The following is a 20,476-nucleotide window of genomic DNA, read 5'->3' as shown; positions in this document are numbered from 1 at the left end:
TCTTACCACCCCACAACCGAGTGAGAAGAGGAAGAAGCCATGTTGGACCCGACCCACATGGTTGGGTAGGCACCACCAGTGGGTTCCCAGATAACTATGCCACCCGATACCGAAGCTAGAGGAGTTCTCGGGGAGCATCCCTTGATATTCTTGGAGGTTGGTTGGTAGTGCGCTGCCTTTTCCGAGTGCAAGTGGCTAGATGAGGTTGATTCCTACCCTGAGTTTGTTGCTGTTGCGCAACAGGGCGGGGGCTAGGCAGAAACCAGTCAATAGTCATTATCCTTTTGGTTACCATCTCGCCCTCACCTTGTTCAGTTTTTGCTTCAGAGGAGTTTACTAACTCAATTGCTGCTTGATCAGCTGGCTGAGCTTTAACTCAAGGCTCCTCGACAGGTCTGTGAGCAACGTGAACTTGGAAGATAGAGTTTGCTAAGTGTCCTTCACGGGTACCAATGATTCTTCCCTAGTTAATCGAGGGCCGAGATCCCGAGCCTCGTCCACTGTTAGATTTGAAGGAAGGAAATTTGGATGTTGTACGTCAATGTATGACAAAAAGGGCTGTCCACCAAAAAAGTTTGCCCAAAAGGTTGCCAGGTAAAGTAAACCGGAGTGTAACCAAATATGAGATAGGATGCCCGAAGTTGTCCGTCAAAATTAACGAAGATCTCTGACCGGAGCACAAAATTCAGATCCCTCACGTGCACAACTCTGGTGTCCGGCTTAAACCTTTTGCCCTTTACACCAAAGTAAAACGAAGATTGGTTAGTATATTTAAATAATAATAAAGACGAATAGAGAGCAATTACAAAGAAAGTTAGATGTGCATTGTACTGACCAACATCCTGAGGTGAAGTTGGGCAGGTGAGCTCATTGGCATGCCAGTTGTCACTCACCCGGACATATTCTCCCACAGAGTTTCTGTTAGAATCATGAAGGCATGATATCAGCCATACCCGTGCATCCCTAACCTTTAGGTAGTAGTCTGACTTAATATTACCACATAAACTATACATAAAATTTATATCATAATGGTCTAGCTGTAGCCCATACAATTGGTTTAATCGGCTAACACAACTCACTACTCGGTAAAATTGGGAGGGAGCTTGTCGGGACACAAGCCGTAAAATCTAAGAGTCCTAAGTATCAGAGGGTCCACAGGAAACCTAACCCCTCCTTCAAAGATAACCATTAAATGAAAAAAAATACTACATGAGGGCACTGCTGAAAAGCGATATCACCCTTATGACAATAAGCAACTTCGACATCCCCAAGGATATCATAGACCGCCCTAAAGTTAGGTAAAGTTGCCTTGGTGTTAAGAAGATGAGAGAAACCCATTCTTAACTCTAGAGTAAGAGAAATAAATTGAAAAAAGAGAAGGAATGGACGAGGAAACTTACTATGGGCTCTAGGAGTTGGTGGTCTTAGTTGGAGTATGCATGGGAAGAATATGGTCGACAGAGAAGGAGTTGGTGGAGTAAGGACATAAAAATTATATGAGGAGTAAAAAGGTACTATTTATAGGGGGAGACATTTAATGAAAAATGAGCGGGAAAAATCCTTTTAAATTCCTTTTTGTAACTTCCACACACGTGGCCTCGGTTCACGAACCGTCAGGTCATGATTATAGGTTGATTTAACAGGCTGTCATAATGCTTCTTTTCAAAAGGCATTAATAACCGTCTTATCCTCTATTTAATGACTGATGGTAAATCTTCCCAAGGAATCCTTAGAGTATTCTTGATTCGTTCCCGGTCGTCGGACACGAATCAAGGAAGGGCTATTGTACGCATAAGGCTGAACCCATGGCATTAGGCCTTGGCCCAAGCTACTAAGACATTCTCAAGCCCAAATCAATAGTAGGCTCATTCAACTATCCAAGATAGATAGGCCCATACCATCATGTATGAGTTTATCGGGGCTTATTTACCGGAACAACCATGACTCGGCACCGGTATTGCCTTGGGGAATATCGCCCCAGCAACCTTTTGGGGAGGAACCAATTCCAAGTCATCTCACCATTTTCCAAGAAGCATATCCATGTCAGGAATAATCATATGACCCCACCCACACGAATAGACCAGAAAGTAATCATCACACTCCACCAACCTTAAGCTATAAATGGGGAAGTGAGTAGAGAGGGGGGGGGGGGGGAGGGTTAGTCATTCTGAGCGAAAAAAGGGGAGTGAACGAGAGATAATAATAACGATGAAGAGGAGCTTAAAGGGGAGAAAAGGGGGGGGGGGGAAGGGACTCATAACCCACCATATAAATAAATTGTGAGCCCAACACTAGGCCCAGTCCAACGAAGAAAATTGGGCACGCGCAGCATTTATGGTTAGAAATTGATTCAACCCATTGGTGAAATGCTCAAGAAAGTGAGCAGCCTTAATATAAAGTGAGATGTAGAAGAACTTGGTGAATGGTGAATTCTCTACAAATAAATAGTACAAAATTTTAATCTTAAATCTCTATTTTAGGATTTTTGACAAATATATATATATATACAGACCACCAGTAGGTTCACCTTCATACTCCCCTTCAGGATATGATGAACTTAGGTTTAGATCACCAGCAGATCTACACCAAAGCCTTCCACAGTTCCCTATCGCTCTTAAAGATAGACCTGCATCCCAGTGTAGTACATCTAGACCTCTAGCACCCTTTCCTAAGTCTAGAAGAGACTTAGATCTAGAGCTCCAAGGTGTCCAGACCAAATCTCAGGTTAGCACACCCTGCTACACAGCCCGACAAGACTCAGTTGTTGATGAGGAAGAAAAGAAGAGTCAAAAACCCCCATCACCAACAGGTAGTGATATGGTAAATCCCTACCAACAGGAACCCCAAGATCCTTTCCAGCAGGAACCTGGAATTGATTACCAGCTTATGGTTATTAGGAAAGAATTCACTCCTGATATGGATGCCCTAGGCAAGGAGTTTGAGTCAGAAGAAAACAGACTCAAAAGAGAAGCCTACAGAGCCAACCATACCCTTGAACAAAAGAAAGAAGTTCTCCAAAATTGGACAACATTCATGAAAGAGATATCTAGTAATGTCCCTTTCTTTGAATACTTTGAGAACCATTTTGAGTGGCACAAGAAGTCTTGTATATATATATATATATATATTTGTAATTGGGATTGCTTTGGGTTACTCCAAACACATGGTATAACTTGAAGGAAGAAATAAGATTTAATTATGGTGATTTTTTTTTATCCCTCTCCTTTGTCGTAGCTATCAAAATATACTGCAATTCATGGCAGAGAAAGAAAAACGACCAATTTTTTTTCAATTTTTTTTTTAGGAAAAGAAAACTTGAATATAATACTTCAAATATTTGAAGATTTATAATGAAACAAATTTAAACATTTTTTCATGCTATTTATGGATCCATTGGAAACAAATCTGAACAAAGAAACATAAAGATCTTTAGGAGATTAGCAGTCGACAAACATTCATGGAGATTGGCGAAGGACAAAGCTTGTGTTAGCTAATGCGGTGACAACGAAGACCATCTAGAGGAGTCGATACGGAAGAAGAAGAGCGCTGATGATAGTGACGGCAGCTACAGCCACAATGGTTGGGAGAATGGCAAGATCAAGGAAGATGAAGTGCTTAGGTCATAGGAAGATATTGGAGAGTCTAAGATTTTTTTAGCAAAATAATAAAAAATAATGACTCACATGCAACTCACAATTTTGTAAAAGCACTTGTAAAGTGTAAAAGATGCACCGGTTGTAAATAATTTTGTAATTTTCTAATTAAAAATGTCACATCATTAAAAAAATATCAACTCAGTATTCTATTAACCACATAAGCAATACTTCTAATTAAAGTTAACCAAAGAACTAGTACCATTCAATTGTAAAACTTGAGGGATTAATAACGCTCGCTTGAAATTTGAGATACTAATTGTGCTCACAAGGTAAATTTTAGGAACCAATAGTGTAGTTTCACCAAAAAATTTCAAAAAATACTTTCTAAACCAATGCATTAGAGTATCTGTTAATTTTTTTTATAGGGCAAGATTTAGCTACCTTACTTAGGTGTTGTTCCTTAGGTTCCCATCTTAAGATTCTGTCATGTAGCTACTTAACTAAAAAATACACTTTTATCTCATGAGAAGAAAGCCACATGATAGAATTTTAAGAGGGAAACCTAAAGAATAACACTTAAGGTGTGTGTTTGGCAAAAATTAAAAAGTCAACTTATTTTACTATTCAGTTTAATTTTTACTACTATTCATGAGCCCCATTATACTTTTTGGTATTATTTATGAGTCTTACTGTACTATTTTAACTAACTTTTACTTTTATTTACAATACTTTCAGTAATAATTTTTTAATTTTAGCAAAATAAATATTATCTAAATTAATTTTAGCAAAATAAGTGTTATCTAAACACATCCAAGTTTACATAATTTTTTTTTGTCATTTTCCATATACTTGCTATTGTCACTAAGCATGCTAATGGAACAGGTCTTAAAGTTTCACGAACATAGAAACATTGTGTCCAGTGTTTCACAGGATCTTCGTTACTTTCAAAAACAGACAGTAAAGCTTCTCTCTCTCTCTCTCTCTCTCTCTCTCTCTCGTGATATTGCTCATGAAAGATTTGTAAGACAGATCTTGATAATAATAAAAAAAAACCCCAGTTCTTTTCCTTAACGATTACATCTTTCTTCCATGACAGGAGCCTCTCATTCTCTCTAAGGTTGGAACATTTGCACGGCACTTGAAGTCAACTTCGGTTCACTCTCTCTAAACTCTTAAGGCAGCAATCTATATATAAGGCCAAGGTATGCTCTCTATTGTCTCTCTTCTTTTAGTTTACAATGTTGCACTGCTATATCTCTGAAGTTCAAGTGAACTTTTGAACTCACTGTACTGCTCTAAGTTGTAAGGATTCAATCAGAGCACAATACCTTGCTTAGTACTATTTGAAGATTATATAATAGTAGTATCTATATATATGGTAGCTAAACAATCAAGATTGATTATTGAAAAAACACTGCAGCTACCACATCAAGATTGATTTTAGAACAAGACCCCCTTTTTAATTCTACATCTTTTTTTTATGATTTTTTTTTTTTTATTATGAATCTTTTTAATTCCACATCTTAATCATACTATATTTATGTCATTTAAGTTGTTTAATTTAGTGAATATTATTCCTTTGCCTATAGTCCATCCTCATTTACTTACAAATAAGGTAACATCTTTCCCAGTAGAAAAAGCTGTACTTAGCTTATTGAGGTTCTAATAAAAAAATTATAAAAAATAAAGCTTATTAAGGTGGCTACACAGCCTACACCTACACACAGTTTTCTCTTATTTTCTAAGCCGTGTAGTGGTTGATTTTTATGTTCTGGCTTCTGGCCGAGTAGAAAGTATAGGTCAACAAATAAAAAATATTTTTTTTCTTTATCCAATTTGTAACAACCAGTCATAGGGACCCAGGGCTGCTAGTTGAGACTTGATTAGACTTCTATTTCTTTTTCCTTTGGGTAATGATCCACATCCACATCCACGTCTCATTTCACTTTATTTATTTCATTTTATCTTTTTGGTTTGATATAGCTTATTTTTTATATTTTATTTTGTTTAGAAAATAAATTGGAAAAAGTCACAAAAGTACAATTGAACTTGAAAAAAAATATGATTTTAAAACATGCATAAACAAATACCAAATTAAGCGCATATATATATACATTTATATATATATATATATATATATATTTTGAAAGAAGCACATAAATAATTTATTATGATTTTAAAACATGCATAAACAAATACCAAATTAAGCGCATATATATATACATTTATATATATATATATATATATATATTTTGAAAGAAGCACATAAATAATTTATATTCCCTTTTTGTATTCCAAAATTTTAAACTTATAATTTCAACCTAAAAATTTTAAAACACATAAATTTCATTGTAATTTCCATCAATTATTCAAAAAAGAAAAAAAATTTATGAACACAACAAAATTTCATAACATTTTTACAACGCCCTTATTTTGAATTATATATGGTAAGTCCAAGTACGTATATGTATATGTGTGTGTGTATATATATATCATTTTATTTCATTTTAACCTATGATAGGTCATCAATTCAACTTGTTATGAAATAGTTTTGAATTTATTATCTCCATAAAAGAATTCCTTAAAAAAATTACAAACATGACAAGTTAAATGAACAGTTTAAAGGATTAAATTATAGTACTTTAAATAATTTAATAATCAATTAATAAAATAAAATGTCGAGAGTTTTATGATTCAATAAATAACTTGTTCTCATTTATTAAGAATTAGGGTTCAAATCTCCCTTGTAATCATTGTAACTATCAAATTATTTTATAAAATGAGGTTGTATATACAAATTTAATCAAATTAAACTACCTAACAAAATGAATTTCTTTAAGGTTTTTGCCCCGTCAATTATGCAAAAATTTTGTAGGGTGGGCCTATTTTCAGAGTGTAATTTCCTTTCCAACAGTGTCATTAATTCTTTCTCAAAAAAAAAAAAAAAAAAAACAGTGTCATTAATTATTAAGAAAAATGTGCGTGGAAAACTTTTCCTTTACTATCTTATTTATTGTCAATTTTTATTGTGTCCCACCTTTGCTGTATTCTCTCATTCACAATAACTTTTGCTTATCTTTTTTATTTTGTATTTTATTTTTTGGCTCATTACATTTTAATTAGCGGTCCCATATTCTACACAAAATAATATTTTGAAAAACTACTTAATAACTTTGTAGGTTACTAGAACCTTAAAATTGCCATTATCTTTTTTCTCTTCCATCACTTAGCTTTTTCAAAGTTTTTGATTCTAGATTTTCGCAATAATCCCAAATTGATGTATATTCTATTTTGTAGGTATATTGCTACATACTATGAAATAATTTTAGATTTATTTATTTTCTCAATTTATTTTAAGAAATCAAACTAGATGTTTAAACTTTATATATTTAGATTAATATCTTAGTTTGGTTGTTAGAAACTATTTATTGATTTTTTCTCCTTATTTTAATGATATAAATATGTACTTGTATACTTTACATGTATATTTAGATCTTGTACGATAATTACATTTGTTTACCATTTTTTTTTTTGTTAATGGTGATTATTTTTTAGAATAATTTTGTTTCTAATTTTATCCCTCTTGAATTGAAATCCTTATTCTACCACTGCTTCAAAGTTATATAAAGATACACTTTTTGTTTTTTATATCCTTTTCATAGATGGAAAAAAAAAATGGTAGAGTGAAGACATAAAAATTGGAAATATGGCAAGTGTAATCATATCTAATATATTAAATATAATTGTCAGATCAAAAAATGTGAAAAAAAAAAAAAGTTCTTCTTTTAAAAAAATTAATTGTTGAGTTGTGAGAAATATATTCAATAATCAAATTATTTGTGTGATTATTACCTCCCATAAAGGGCGGGGTTGATCCATCAAGCCTATGGACTAACAGTGTGTTAATTCATGAGGAAAACAATCTATTCAATAATCAATTTTCTGTGATTACTTTTTAAATTAACTATTGTGTAAAATCATTCATAGAAAAATAAATATAGATTATTATATGAAATTGGGAGGGAATAAGTACAACATACATTATGAATGGGGTGGATTGTAATTGGCTCAATTGGTGAAAAAAAATTATTATCAAGTAAAGTTTTTGAACTCGAATATTAATACTAAAATTAATTCGTGTCTGGAACTAATAATAAAATAATAATATTATTATAGAACAGAAACAAAAAAATTTAAAATTCTGTCATAAGTATCATATAATATCCACCCACAAGAAGAAGACAGAAAAGAGTCAAAATCACAAGACAACGTAGTGCTTGGAAGCCTCGAACCATGATAAGCGTGAATATCAAGAGATTCCCGACTGTGGAGGCCTTTGATTTGGGTCATGTTATGTTATAAAATACTAATGCAATTAGTTTTAGACTTATTAGTTGCTTAGAAAATCGAATTATAGATTTATAGTATATATTGTAGTATTATAGAACTCATCGATGCTCATTCTCGAGTAATATTATATTATACTGGCAAATTTAATTATTTTGAATATATATATATATATATCTCGAGCTGGTTGGTCATGGGATTTTCGATTTTGACTGTTTGTTAAGCGTGGATATCACGAGATTCCCGACTGCGGAGGCCTTTGATTTGTTATGTTATAAAATACTAATGCAATTAGTTTTAGACTTATTAGTTGCTTAGAAAATCGAATTATAGTATATATTGTAGTATTATAGAACTCATCGATGCTCATTCTCGAGTAATATTATATTATACTAGCAAATTTAATTATTTTGAATATATATATATATATATATATCGAGCTGGTTGGTCATGGGATTTTCGATTTTGACTGTTTGTTTAGAAACTAGAAGTTAGAACCAACAATTTGTGCAAGGGACCACCTGCAGAAAACTTCTATAGTTCTGTTGTCTCTATATTCTATGTCGTGGCGCTTGCTTATTCACAAGGGCCAACCGCCCCCGACACTGTCCAGTCCACAGTGTTCGTACCAAAAAATTCAAAGCCCTTTATTACGAAAATTTATTACAGCATTCATGCTAAAAAGAAATTAGGTTATGTACAACCGTTTTTGTCAATTAAATAATACTATACGTATTTTCACAACATATTTTTATTTATACATATTTTCACAACACGTAATAGAGTTACTAAAACAATATTATCAAACCGGTCTTATTGTCTGAGTCCAACAACGGTGCTATGCTTTTTTTTCTTTAAACGCGAAATAATATATATATATATATATATCGTTTTAGATATTATTTTTAAAAAGACAAAATTTAGTTGCAAAATTGATTGGAGCCTAAGGCAACAACATTACTCAATAAAATAAACATTACTACATATTTTAAAAATCTAACCGTTGAATTGCATGTTCTTTATGCTTTTAATACACATGTCAAATTTTGTGTCAATCAGATATTATTTACTATATGATCTATAACCTTATTTTTTATACATAATTTTAAATTACAAAAACTTGCAATTTAAACAATTTATTGATGACATAGCTATTGATCTTTAATATTCTAGAAATTTTGCAAGTATGGATGATATAAGAAGAAGATGTAATCCAATGGTGGATTTGTCAAAATTCACCTCCAATAAAAAGATATTGAGTAAGACAGCCTTAGGTTACAATCAATTTTATAGCTAAAATTTATCCTTTTTCAAAAATCCCTTTGTAAATTATGTTTTAGATTCATATGTGTTCTAAATACTCTAATACCAATTGAAAATTCTTATTTTGATCAGAAACAATTTATGCAGTAAAATAAATAAAATAATTCAACAAGTTTGTTATGAAATTCAGTAACACACAAACACATCTATTAACCACATACATAAATAAAATACCATATCTAAGACAAATAACAAAAATGAAAGCAGTAAAAGCACACACAAATTTGGTAATGAAGTATGTAAAGATATAATAGATTGATTTGAGTTTTTAGTCTATTAGGATTTTAGATCCCAGTTGTCTCAAATTCTATAAAATCTTAGCCAAATAATTAATTAAATTAATTATGCATCGTATCTGAATCAAATAAGCATAGATCATATGAACACCAAGAATGATGATCTAGGAAAACTTTTGAAACTATGATTTCAAAGTAAAAAACCTAAAGAAGATTTAACTTAAACAATCCTCAAGACAAAATTTTACTAATAGAATTGAAGTTTGTACAATAGACTTAACCTTAAATTTACTACTACCTCATGTAGTAGTTATTGGCGTGACCACACATAGCTCCAAATCTGTAGACTCTTTTATAGTGAAACTGTTGCACTCAAACTTTCTTGTTTGTGACTCCAAGAAATTCACTTAAAGGTTTTGACTAACTACTGCTATAAACTGGATTTCTTTATGGCTTCATGCAAGATCTGCACTATGGCAGTAGCAACACCGTGTTGATTCTTCTTTATGTGCTTTTGAACTCTCATAGGTTGAATAGATGGAGGCTCATATCTGCTTTGAAAATCTCCAATATAGTGAGATTGATAGAAATTTGGTTATACAAACCCAAGCCATTAAAACGGTGATTTCTCTCTCTGAAAAGCTTCTCTAGGGATAACTTATGAAGTCCTTCAAATATCACCCCCAAAAAAAAAAAAAAAAGGATCACGAATCGGGCTTGAAACATGCAAGTTATGGGCTTTTTCATGTTTCAAATTTTTGCTGATATCGCAATCTCTATCAATTAAACTAGGCGTCGAGCTACAATCAAAATTATCGATCAATCGAGCCAGATGTCGTGCCAGCAGTTGAACTAGAAGAAACTTTGTTTTCTTACTCTAAACTTGATTATTTCTTGATCTAAGCTTAGGTCTTTGTCTTAGACATTGAAGTACACATTTAACACACTCAAGACTTACCAAAAACAGTATAAATGGATTACATTTTATCATGGTTTGCCAACCTATAAATATGGACTCTACACAATCTTACCAAAATATGGTGAAGGCTCTGCATTTTATATTAGAATGTACAGATGCAATGAGTTTGAAATACAAATAACTCTATCTTATCTTATCACAATCTACAGATTTGTTTGAGTTTGTATTTTGTATTATAGTTATCACCTATCACAACTACTTGAACTCTTGGAATATGTAAGCTAGCTCTTATCCTTAACGTGCCACCGCAAACTCAACTGTATGGGAACTACATTGAGGTTCGTCCAAAGAAGAGCACATTTGGAAGAAGATAATGGCTATGTAAAGATATTAACTAGCTAATCTCGACTAGATAGAAAACGGATAATAAGAGAGTGTTGATGCCTACTTTTGAGAAAAGCAAGCCCAGCATGCCGGAATGGCAAGAATAATGGGCAATAGGCCCACAAGAATAATAAGAGGTAAAGAGGAAGTAAATGAGTCAAGGAAGCCCAAGGAATGAAGTAGTAAACCCATGGGAACAATAAGAGGTAAAGATGAAGTAAATAGGTCAAGGAAGCCCAAGGAATGAAGTAGTAAACCCATGGGAACAATAAGAGGTAAAGAGAAAGTAAATGGGCTGGGGAAGCCTAGGAAACAAATTAGTAAATTCATTAGGTTAACCCAAAGGCCAATAAGCCCGAAAAGTAATAAAAGGTAAAGATGTGGTAATTGGGCTGAGAAAGCCCAAAGGATTTAGCAAAAAGCCCAAAAGAATAAAAGAGGTAAAAAAGAAGTAAATAGACCAAGGAAGCCTGAGGAATGAAATGGGCTGGCACGACATGAATGTTGGCCAATAAATCCCAAAAGAGGTAAAGATGTAGAAAGTGGACTGGCATGGTAGGAGCATCAACTCGTAAGCCCATGGGTACCAAGAAATAAAAAATATCTAATAATATAGCAGGAACAATGAAGTGGCATGGCAGGATCCCTAGCCAAGAAGCCCACAGACACAAGTAAGAAAAGAACATAGGTTAGGAAAGAAGGTAAGGGCCTTCACCCAAGTAATACCCAGTCTAGGGAAGGAGTGAAAAGCAGGGAACACAAGCCCAAAAGCTCATATGTCCTTCACACTGCAAGAGTTAAAAACACCCACCAAAACGTACAGCAAAATCAGACAAACATGAAGGCAACAAAAATGGCATAGAGGCCACAAAGGAACTGATTCAGACGAAAGTGGAGCCTATACAAAGGGCCTAGGCACCACCTACTTGTACCCAGCCAATAGATGAGAGGTGGGCCACGGGTTAAGAGTATCAGAGGGTGTGGTCTAGCGGTAGGAAAAAAGAGGGGGTCTATTTTGGGGTTCCTGCACAAACTTCTTTGGGAGAAATGTCTTATTAGGATGACATCTCACCCAAAAGAAATAAAAATGAATCGGGACCACTTAATGCATGCCATAGAGGTAGGTGAGGGAGAGGCTTAATCCTTATCCAGGTGAGAGTAGTGAGAACAAAGGAAGGTAAGAAACAAGACAAGCCATTTTGTCTAGGAATGAGGAGTGGTGCAACCAACACATTTAGTGCAATGGTAGTGGCTAGGTAACCGGCAGGCCAGTGGGCAGTCTTGGAAGGACACCTATAAAGAGCCAAAAGCAGTTGAGGGGTAAAAAGGGCAAATCCCTCCACGACAAATAGTATAAAGGGTGGTAGCTGTAAACAGTAGAGGATCATTAGAAAAAGAGGTATCATCATCACAGGAAGAAGTAGAGGTAGAACAAGGAAAAAGAAGAGAGAAAAGAAAAGAAAACATAGCAAACTAGAAAAAAGCATGAGTGATAGGAATAGAGACATGTCTCTCCCTCTTGACAGACCCACTTTTTGAGGAATTAAGAGTTAAAATTTAAGCCATCTAGGTCCATTTTCAAAGTGAATAATCTCTATAGCAGAAGCCTTCTTTGAGATTACTCGCATTGGGGATCGGTTCCTTCTTTGGACTTGCATTTGTTGAGAAGAATAGGCTCATTCCTCTGGCAGACAAGTTTCACTTTGGTGATTAATGAATGATTAGCTTGTTACCTTATTATTGAATTATTTACTGCATCATTGTTCCCGGCGGCTGTGTTATTCTGCCAGGACCCCATTGGGTTTTCTTTTTATTTAAGCATTAGTATTACTTGTCAGATGTAATAGTTATTTTTCCATATTGTATTTCTTGCTGTAATATCTGTAACAGTTGTTCTTGCCGTGGGCATGCCGCATACTTAATACTCTAGCCAAGGTGCGTCAGTATTGGGATGGCCCAACTTGTGTGCAAATTGGTCTAAGGTGTGTTTCACTTAGGCTAGCCCCAGCTCTCTTACCCCAGAATCACGGGCCATGGTACAGTAGAAGAAGGTTAAAGCCTAACAACACAAAAGGTCCACCACATTTAAATTAGCGACTCCACTGAGGAGTTAGGAAAAAGACAGGCACAGCAGATAGATCCCTCGCAAGTTATGCCTCCAAGATAAAAAACGACATGAAATATGAGTACCGTGCCATCGCAGGCAGAATCAAGGCTAGCCACGTTGCATCAGCCCAACCAAGCAGAAGGTGCTAATGGAGCAGAGGCTGGTCCACAGCAACGACAAAGGATCCTCACTAACAATACTAACTTCTTTATTGAAATGTTGCAGTCCATACAGCATTCCCAATAGCAACTGATGGAGGAAATTCACCAGTTGAAGGCAGATAAGACTAAGGAAAAAGGAAGCCAACATGACCCCAAGCATGTGGCAGATAAGGAAGAAACTCTTGTAGGTGGTGGCCTACAGAATACAGAGCAATATTTCATCATGATGGCTGACGTCACAGCATTGTTAGAGCAAGAAAAGGCTAAGGCACTCAAAGAAAGGTTTTATGCACAAAGACCCCCCTCCCATCTATTAAGGATACTCAGCAAACCATATCTTGAGAGATATGAACTGCAAACCTTCACACAATATGATGGCAAAAGGGGAAGCACTATTGAGCTCGTAAGTAAGTTTATTGACACCCTTGGTCTCTACGTAGCATATGAGGACTTATGTCTTTGAGAGTTCTAAAAGTCCCTATATGACCAAGCATACACCTGGTACACTAGTTTGAAGCCAAGATCAATCCTAACATGGGATGACATAGTAGACGTGTTCTGCACCAAGTATTCCACGAAAAAGAGACAATAACGCTTGCAACTTTGCAAGGAACTAAGTAGAAAAATGGTGAAGACCTGATGGAATACATCAAGAGGTTCAAGAACATAGCCCTCGATTGCTATGACCACTGTGAAGAGAAGACGTTGATGGTAATGTGCATGGGTAATATATTCATGGAATATAGAGCTGTCTTGGAAATTTTGAAAATCTCGCGGTTTGCATAGCTATTACAAAAGGCTAGAAAGACCGCTCAATCAATTAAGCCTAGCTCTGACAAGCCCAAGGAGTGGAGATCCACGCCACAAGCTATGACGGTGTCCACCAATGAGAAGAAGAGGAATCAAATGCCAATACCATGTACACCAAAGGAGCTGGACGTGCTCCTGGACAAATGGATCGTAGATGGGGTTTTAAAACCTAATCAAGTTTCTAGAGAGCCCACTGAGGAAGAATGGAATGACCCACTTTTCTACTGTCTGCATAATTATGTGCAACACGCCACTGCAAAATGCTGGGCACTCTACAAACTAGTGCACCGTAGAATCAGAGAGGAAATTCTTGAGTTGTCCTAACCAGAAGTGCAAAGAAACCCACTCCTGAATCATAAGGGAAAGGGGGTAGTAACAATTGTCATTTGTGCAGATTCAGGAGAGAACGAAGAAGAATGGCCGGCTCTGCCTGCCGCAACCATTACTACATTACAAAGGAGTTCCCGGTTCAAGAACTTGTTTGACCAACTAGAGCTCATGGCCAACGAAAGAAAGATTTCCATGAAGGCTTTGGTAAGCATTACCTCAGGAGCAAGAGTAGAATGTCTCATAGAAAAAACTAGAACTGACAAAGCTTTCCTACATGACACCAACAAGATTGCTTTCAGTGATGAAGATATAGAGCTGGGGTACTCAGACCACAGAAGACCCATCTACTAGGCAGCCTCCATAAACCAAATCCCCATTAAGAGAGCCCTAGTTGAGACGGGTGTCTCAGTGAATCTCATTCCACTTAACACACTGCAAGTAGTAGGAATCCCAGAAAGCAAGATTCAGGAATGCCTAATGGAAGTGACGGGGTTCGGAGGAAGAGGTAAGTATATCACAGGCCATATACAGCTATAACTGAAGGTGGGTCCAATAGCCTCCTTAGCTCGTTCTCATGTGGTAAAGACAAAAGTTTCCTATCATATATTACTGGAAAGACCATAGTTACACAAGCATCACTTGATTCTGTCTACCTATCACAAGTATGTGAAGGGGAGATTGAATGGCAAGATGATGCGGATAGTAGCAAACCCATCACCATTCGAGCAGGTAGAAGCCCATCTAGTAGAAACCATGTTCTATGATAAATGGACACCTTCTAGAGAAAGCTCAATATGCAAACCACAAGACACCTTTGTCCCCAAGTGGGAGGACATCTAGGACGATCCAGAGCCTAACTTGAGACAGTTACTAATGCGGAAGAAGAAAAGGAAAGAAGCACCAACTTTGGAGCTAAGCGGTATGCCACAATGTGTCAGGGTCTGAACACCTAACGGCAGGATAGTATACAAATTATGAAGATATGTGGAACCCACTTGCAGTATGCAAGGGGGTCTCGGAGGAAGGCCACAGCATAAGAGCCTAGTATGCTATGTGGCCCAAGATGGTTTAAAGGAGGAAAGCGACACGGAAAGTGGAAAAGAGATTACGGAAGAAAAGGGCGCACAAGTAATGCCAAAAGAAAAGTTAAAAGAGATTGACTTGGGCACAGACCCACAAAAGCCAAGACTGATTTCAATAAGCTCAAAGTTGTCAAAATAAGAAAAGGCAAATTTGATCTTGCTGTTGAAAGAATTCAAAGATGTCTTTGCATAGGACTACAGCGAGATGTCTAGGCTAGACCTAGGGCTAGTGGTACATACGCTCAACATGGATCCCAAGGCTAAGCTAGTGGCTCAGCCCGCCAGGGTGTTTCACATTGAAATAAAGAAGCAAATAGTGAAGGAAGTACAAAAATTGTTAGTGGCCGGTTTCATCAAATTGATCCAACACCCGCGGTGGTTGTCTAACATTGTACCAGTGAAGAAGAAAAATAGGAAGATATGGGTCTATCCCAAAGATGAGTTCCCACTACCCAACGTGGATCTGTTGATAGATTCTTCCACAAGAAATGCCATGTTTTCCTTCATGGATGGGTTCAACAAGTATAATCAGATTCGAATGGCATCAAAGGATGCGAAGGAAACTACTTTTAGAATGCCTATTGGAAATTTTTACTACACTATGATGCCCTTCAGGCTAAAAAATGCAAGTGCGACTTATCAACGCATAATGACCGCCATATTTCACGACATGATGCACCAAGAACTGGAGGACTATGTAGATGACATAGTGGTGAAATCAAAAAGGCGAGAAGATCACTTTAAAGTATTAAGAAAGGTATTCGAAAGGTGCAGACTTTTCCAGCTAAGAATGAACCCACTAAAATGTGCCTTTGTAGTGTCTGCCAGGAAGTTTCTGACCACAGCAAAGGGATAGACATAGATCCAAACAAGGCAATGGCAATAGCAACCATGAAGCCACCAGCCACAATCAAGGAGTTGAAGATTTTTCTAGGCAAAGTCTCCTATATCAGGAGGTTTATCCCTGGCTTAGCATCAATCACTTTGGTTTTTATTAAGTTATTGAAAAAATGACAAGGCTTTAAGTGGGGGGAAGCACAGTAGGCAGCTTTTTGGAAGCTATAGCAGATTATGATGAACCCCCCTGGTACCGCAGGAAACTGTTGCTACTTTACTTAGCTTCAAGCCTATCTGCCATTGGAGCTTTGATAGCCCAAGAGGACGGAGGTGGCATTGAACAGCCAATGTACTACATAAGCCACACCTTAAAGGATGTGAAAACCCGGTATCCCAGAGCAAAAAGAGTATGCTTGGCAATCCTCTATGCATCGCAAAGACTACGCCATTATTTCTTGGCCTATAAGGTACACTTAATGACAAAGTCCCATGCGATTAAAGCTTTTCTTCAACAACCCATTTTACCCGGTAGAATATCATAATGGCTATTACAACTATCATAGTATGACTTGAAGGTGGGAACAACCAAGGCAGTGAAAAGCTAGGCTATAGTGGACCTGTTAGCTCAACTTCCAAGAGAAGAGGAATTCTCGCTAGATGATGAGATACCAAGAGAAGTGGCTACAGCAGAAGTGGCCGAAGAACAGTGGGTCATGAAGTTTGATGTCTCCTCTATAGCAAATTCAAGAGGCGCAAAAGTGGTCCTTTATCACAATGGTAAAGAGACCATGACACTTTCATTCAAGTTGGAGTTTCTATATTCAAAAAATATAGCAGAATATGAGGCCTACCTGACAGGGTTCGCAACAACCCTCAAGATGGGAACTAAGCACCTAAAGGTGATAGGCTACTCCAATCTGGTAGTCTGCCAATCTAAGGAGAGTTTTTCTTTAAAGGAACCAAGTCTGGCCTCGTACAGAACACTGGCCTAGAGAATGGAGGAAATCTTTTTCACGTTCGAAATAGAGCACACTCAGAGGAGCGAAAATCGATATGCGGATGCATTGGCAGCATTGGGCTCACAGATAGCCTTTTAAGGAACTAGTGCTAGAGTTGAGATCAACAAGCGAAGGGAGTCCATCATTGAAATACTCTAGGAAAAGTTTCATGAGAAACAAGGATATGAAGAGGATTGGAGGGTTCCCATCAAGGAAACCCTGTTAAAAGAAGATGACATGGCAGAATTGAGGACATTAAAGGACTATGTCCTGATGAAGGGGAAGCTGTATCGCAAAATGCCAAGAGGAATTCTATCAAGATGCGTGTGGCATGAAGAGGCCCAAAGAAAACAAAAGGAAGTGCACAGCAAAACCTATGGGTTCTACGGTAAGATCAGTCAATATCGTAGGTTACAAAAGGCAAGTTTCTGTTGGCCAAGCATCGGCAAGGATGCAGACTTGACCCAAACCCAGTGTGAAGCGTGCCACTTAACTATAAACAGGGAAGAGAGTTATGTTGTGTTTGCCACTGAGGATTAGAGAAGCTCATTCATACAATACTTGATAGAAGGTGTCCTGCCACAGAAGCATAGTGAAAGGTATAAACTCAAGAAGCTGGTAACCCGCTACTTCTTACATGAGGAAATTGTTTTTAAGAATGGATATAATGGGGACCCACTTCGATGTATAGGTCCAAAAGAAGCCGGTGGGATGTTAAAGGAAGTGCATGCAGGAGAATGCGGAAAGCACTGAGGAAAGAAGAAGTTATATTGGTGCATACTGCAAATGGACTACTATTGGCCCACTATGAAAAGGGATATAGTAGAATTGTAAAAATGTGTCACAGCTACCAAATGCAAGCCAATTTGATCCACACTCACCCACAAAGCTTACATAGCATGGTCACTCCATGGCCTTTTCACACTTGAGGGCTCGATTTGGTAGGACCAATCAATCCATCCTCCCACAGGTACATATGGATCCTTATGGCTACAGAATATTTCACTAAATGGGCAGAGGCTATACTGCTCCACAAAGCCACTGAAGGAGCTGTGGCAAATTTCATTAAAGAAAATATAATTGTCATATTTGGGGTGCCTCACACAATCATAAGTGACAATGGTACGTCATTTGTCAACAAAGAAGTAAGGAAGATGTTGGAGTTCTATCAAGTGAAGCATCACCAGTGATCGCCTCATTACCCACTAGGGAATAGGCAGGCAGAAGTAACAAACAAAACCCTCATCAAGATCATTAGCAAGATGAGCCAGGAGTACAGCGAAGGTTGGGCAATGCATCTGCCAGACGCACTTTGGGCTTACAAAACCTAGCCCAAATCTGCCACAGGATTCTCTCCCTTTTATTTAGTGTATGGGACAGAAGTGATGAGCCCAGTGGAAGTAATGATACCTTCCTTGAGGGTTATGCAGGTAAGAAGGAAGGAAAATGAGAAGGAAGTCTTTACAGCAGGAAGGTGCAGGGACTTGGAAGAGCTAGATGAAAAAAAGGATTAAGCCTAAGAGCGTAGCCACAAATATAGGCAAAGAATGACTGAAGCTTACGGCAGGACAATTAAAGAAAGAATGTTTACAAAAGGAAAGCTTGTGTTGAGGAAAGCAGACCATGTCAAGCGAGGTATGGCAGGACCATTTAAATTCTCACCAAAATGGGAAGGACCCTTCATGGTAAGGGAAGCACATGCAAGTGGGTATTACCGTTTAGCCCAGATGGATGAAAAAGATTTAATGGACCCCATTAATGGCAAGTGGCTGAAACGTTATTATGCGTAGGAAATCCTTTTCTTTCATGTTTTTTCTTTCCTTTAAGTGACCACCCTTTCAAGGGATAATGTCACAAGAAAGCATTGTAGCACGTTTTTGCTTGTAATTCATGATTAAGAGCAAAAGCAAAAAGTAATGAAGATCATGAAGTATTAGCAAATATATTGTATCATAAACCATAATAGTAGCTGTAGCAAATGTAACAACAGATTACAAACCTAAAATATATAAGTCGCATCAGACTTATCAAAATAAGTGCCAGAGAAATAAAGTGAACTATTTAGAGAGAAAAGGGAAAGAAGTAATCACGGGGAAGGAAATAAAGCTGCATAGCAATCCAATCATAGGCATGAAATAAGAGTCTGATCCTCAAAGCAGTTGGAGCCAGCAACGCCAAAAAGAAGACGCTCGCGACGTACCTCTAAGTCTGCCACCTCCTTGTTCAAACTCTTGATGCAAGCATATATAACGTCCACAGCAGGCTGGACCTTCTTCATGAATAGGGCCCAAGCAATCTCTTACAAATAATCCAATAAAAACTCTACAGCAAATCCAACTCTAATCAACTCCTGAACCGCAGCCCTTCATTGCAAGATCCTCTTCGTTGACACGGTGTCAATGAAGTTATGCTCACTTAATGTCGTTCATCATGCTCCCCAACAACTTGAGGAAGTGTTCCCTCTCAGAACGACCAAAGAGGAATTCCTACATGAAATCTCCGCGGCTACTATAGACTGCCTCCAAATGGGTGACACACTCCTCAGGAACCTAAAAGCCATGAAAGTCAACATAGGGAGCTCTAGCACCCCAAAAGTCCACAAGATCAAGGTCGTTGGTCTCAACCTAGTTGAATCGATTAAAGAAGGCAATGGCCTCACTCGCGAGGTTAAGAATGGTGGCAGAACTGCTACCAACCTCAAACCGAGAGGTCGGGGCCACCTTAGCAGGAGACAGGCTTGAAAAAGAACACAAGGTACAACTTAAGTCTGTAAGGAATAAAAAAAGTAAAGAAACGATGAAGGCTTTAATTGAAGAAAGTATGAGGGTGAGGAAGTTACCGGGACTCACAGGAATGGGGGCTGTGGGTATTACAGAAACAGGGGTTGTGAGCATCGTGGGGTCTGCCATAGTCTTAGGCTCCTCAGGTATGTCTATGACTGCAAGGATAGCATGCAAAGTGATCAAAGAGATATGCTGAGAAATAGCAGGAAGAGAAGAAAAAGAAGACTTAATAAGAATGAAGGACACACACCCATAGCCTTGGCCTTTTGCTCACCATTATTACCATCCTCGTCGAAATTAGAAACTTAAGTCTTCATGACGGATTCATCCTCGGAATCCTCAAGGACCTCTTTTGACCCCTCATCTGAAGATAATCTGCATCAGGTCTTCGGGTGGTAGAACTGGGATAGAAGATGGAGTGACCACCAAAGAAGAACCATCCTTCACGGCCTGGGAAAGGGCAATAAAGGGATCGTTGGCAGATATGATTGAAGGAGTAACAAGAGAGGGACTCTCGGTCTGGGATGTACCTGCAATAGTAACTTCCTTTTGAAGGGTGGGGA

The 20,476-nt window shown here is 37.4% G+C and overlaps 1 protein-coding gene across 2 annotated transcripts in view; it reads left to right on the top strand.

Moving 5' to 3' along the window:
• The first annotated feature begins 4,482 nt into the window (after nt 1-4,482).
• LOC112016057 (protein DETOXIFICATION 24) overlaps nt 4,483-20,476 on the top strand; it is a 35,412-nt gene continuing 19,418 nt past the window's right edge. Inside the window, exons 1-2 of one of the 2 annotated variants that reach the window (XM_024048551.2) lie at nt 4,483-4,553; nt 4,693-4,798. The gene's annotated coding sequence lies outside the window, so the exon portion shown is untranslated. The other variant, XM_065773769.1, reaches the window with a different exon arrangement.

The sequence above is a fragment of the Quercus suber genome, unplaced genomic scaffold (assembly GCF_002906115.3).
Source record: "Quercus suber isolate HL8 unplaced genomic scaffold, Cork oak 2.0 scaffold_80, whole genome shotgun sequence".
NCBI lineage: Eukaryota > Viridiplantae > Streptophyta > Magnoliopsida > Fagales > Fagaceae > Quercus > Quercus suber.
The sequence above is the reverse complement of the archived record's forward strand: the minus strand, read 5'-3'. Positions and strand labels throughout refer to the sequence as shown.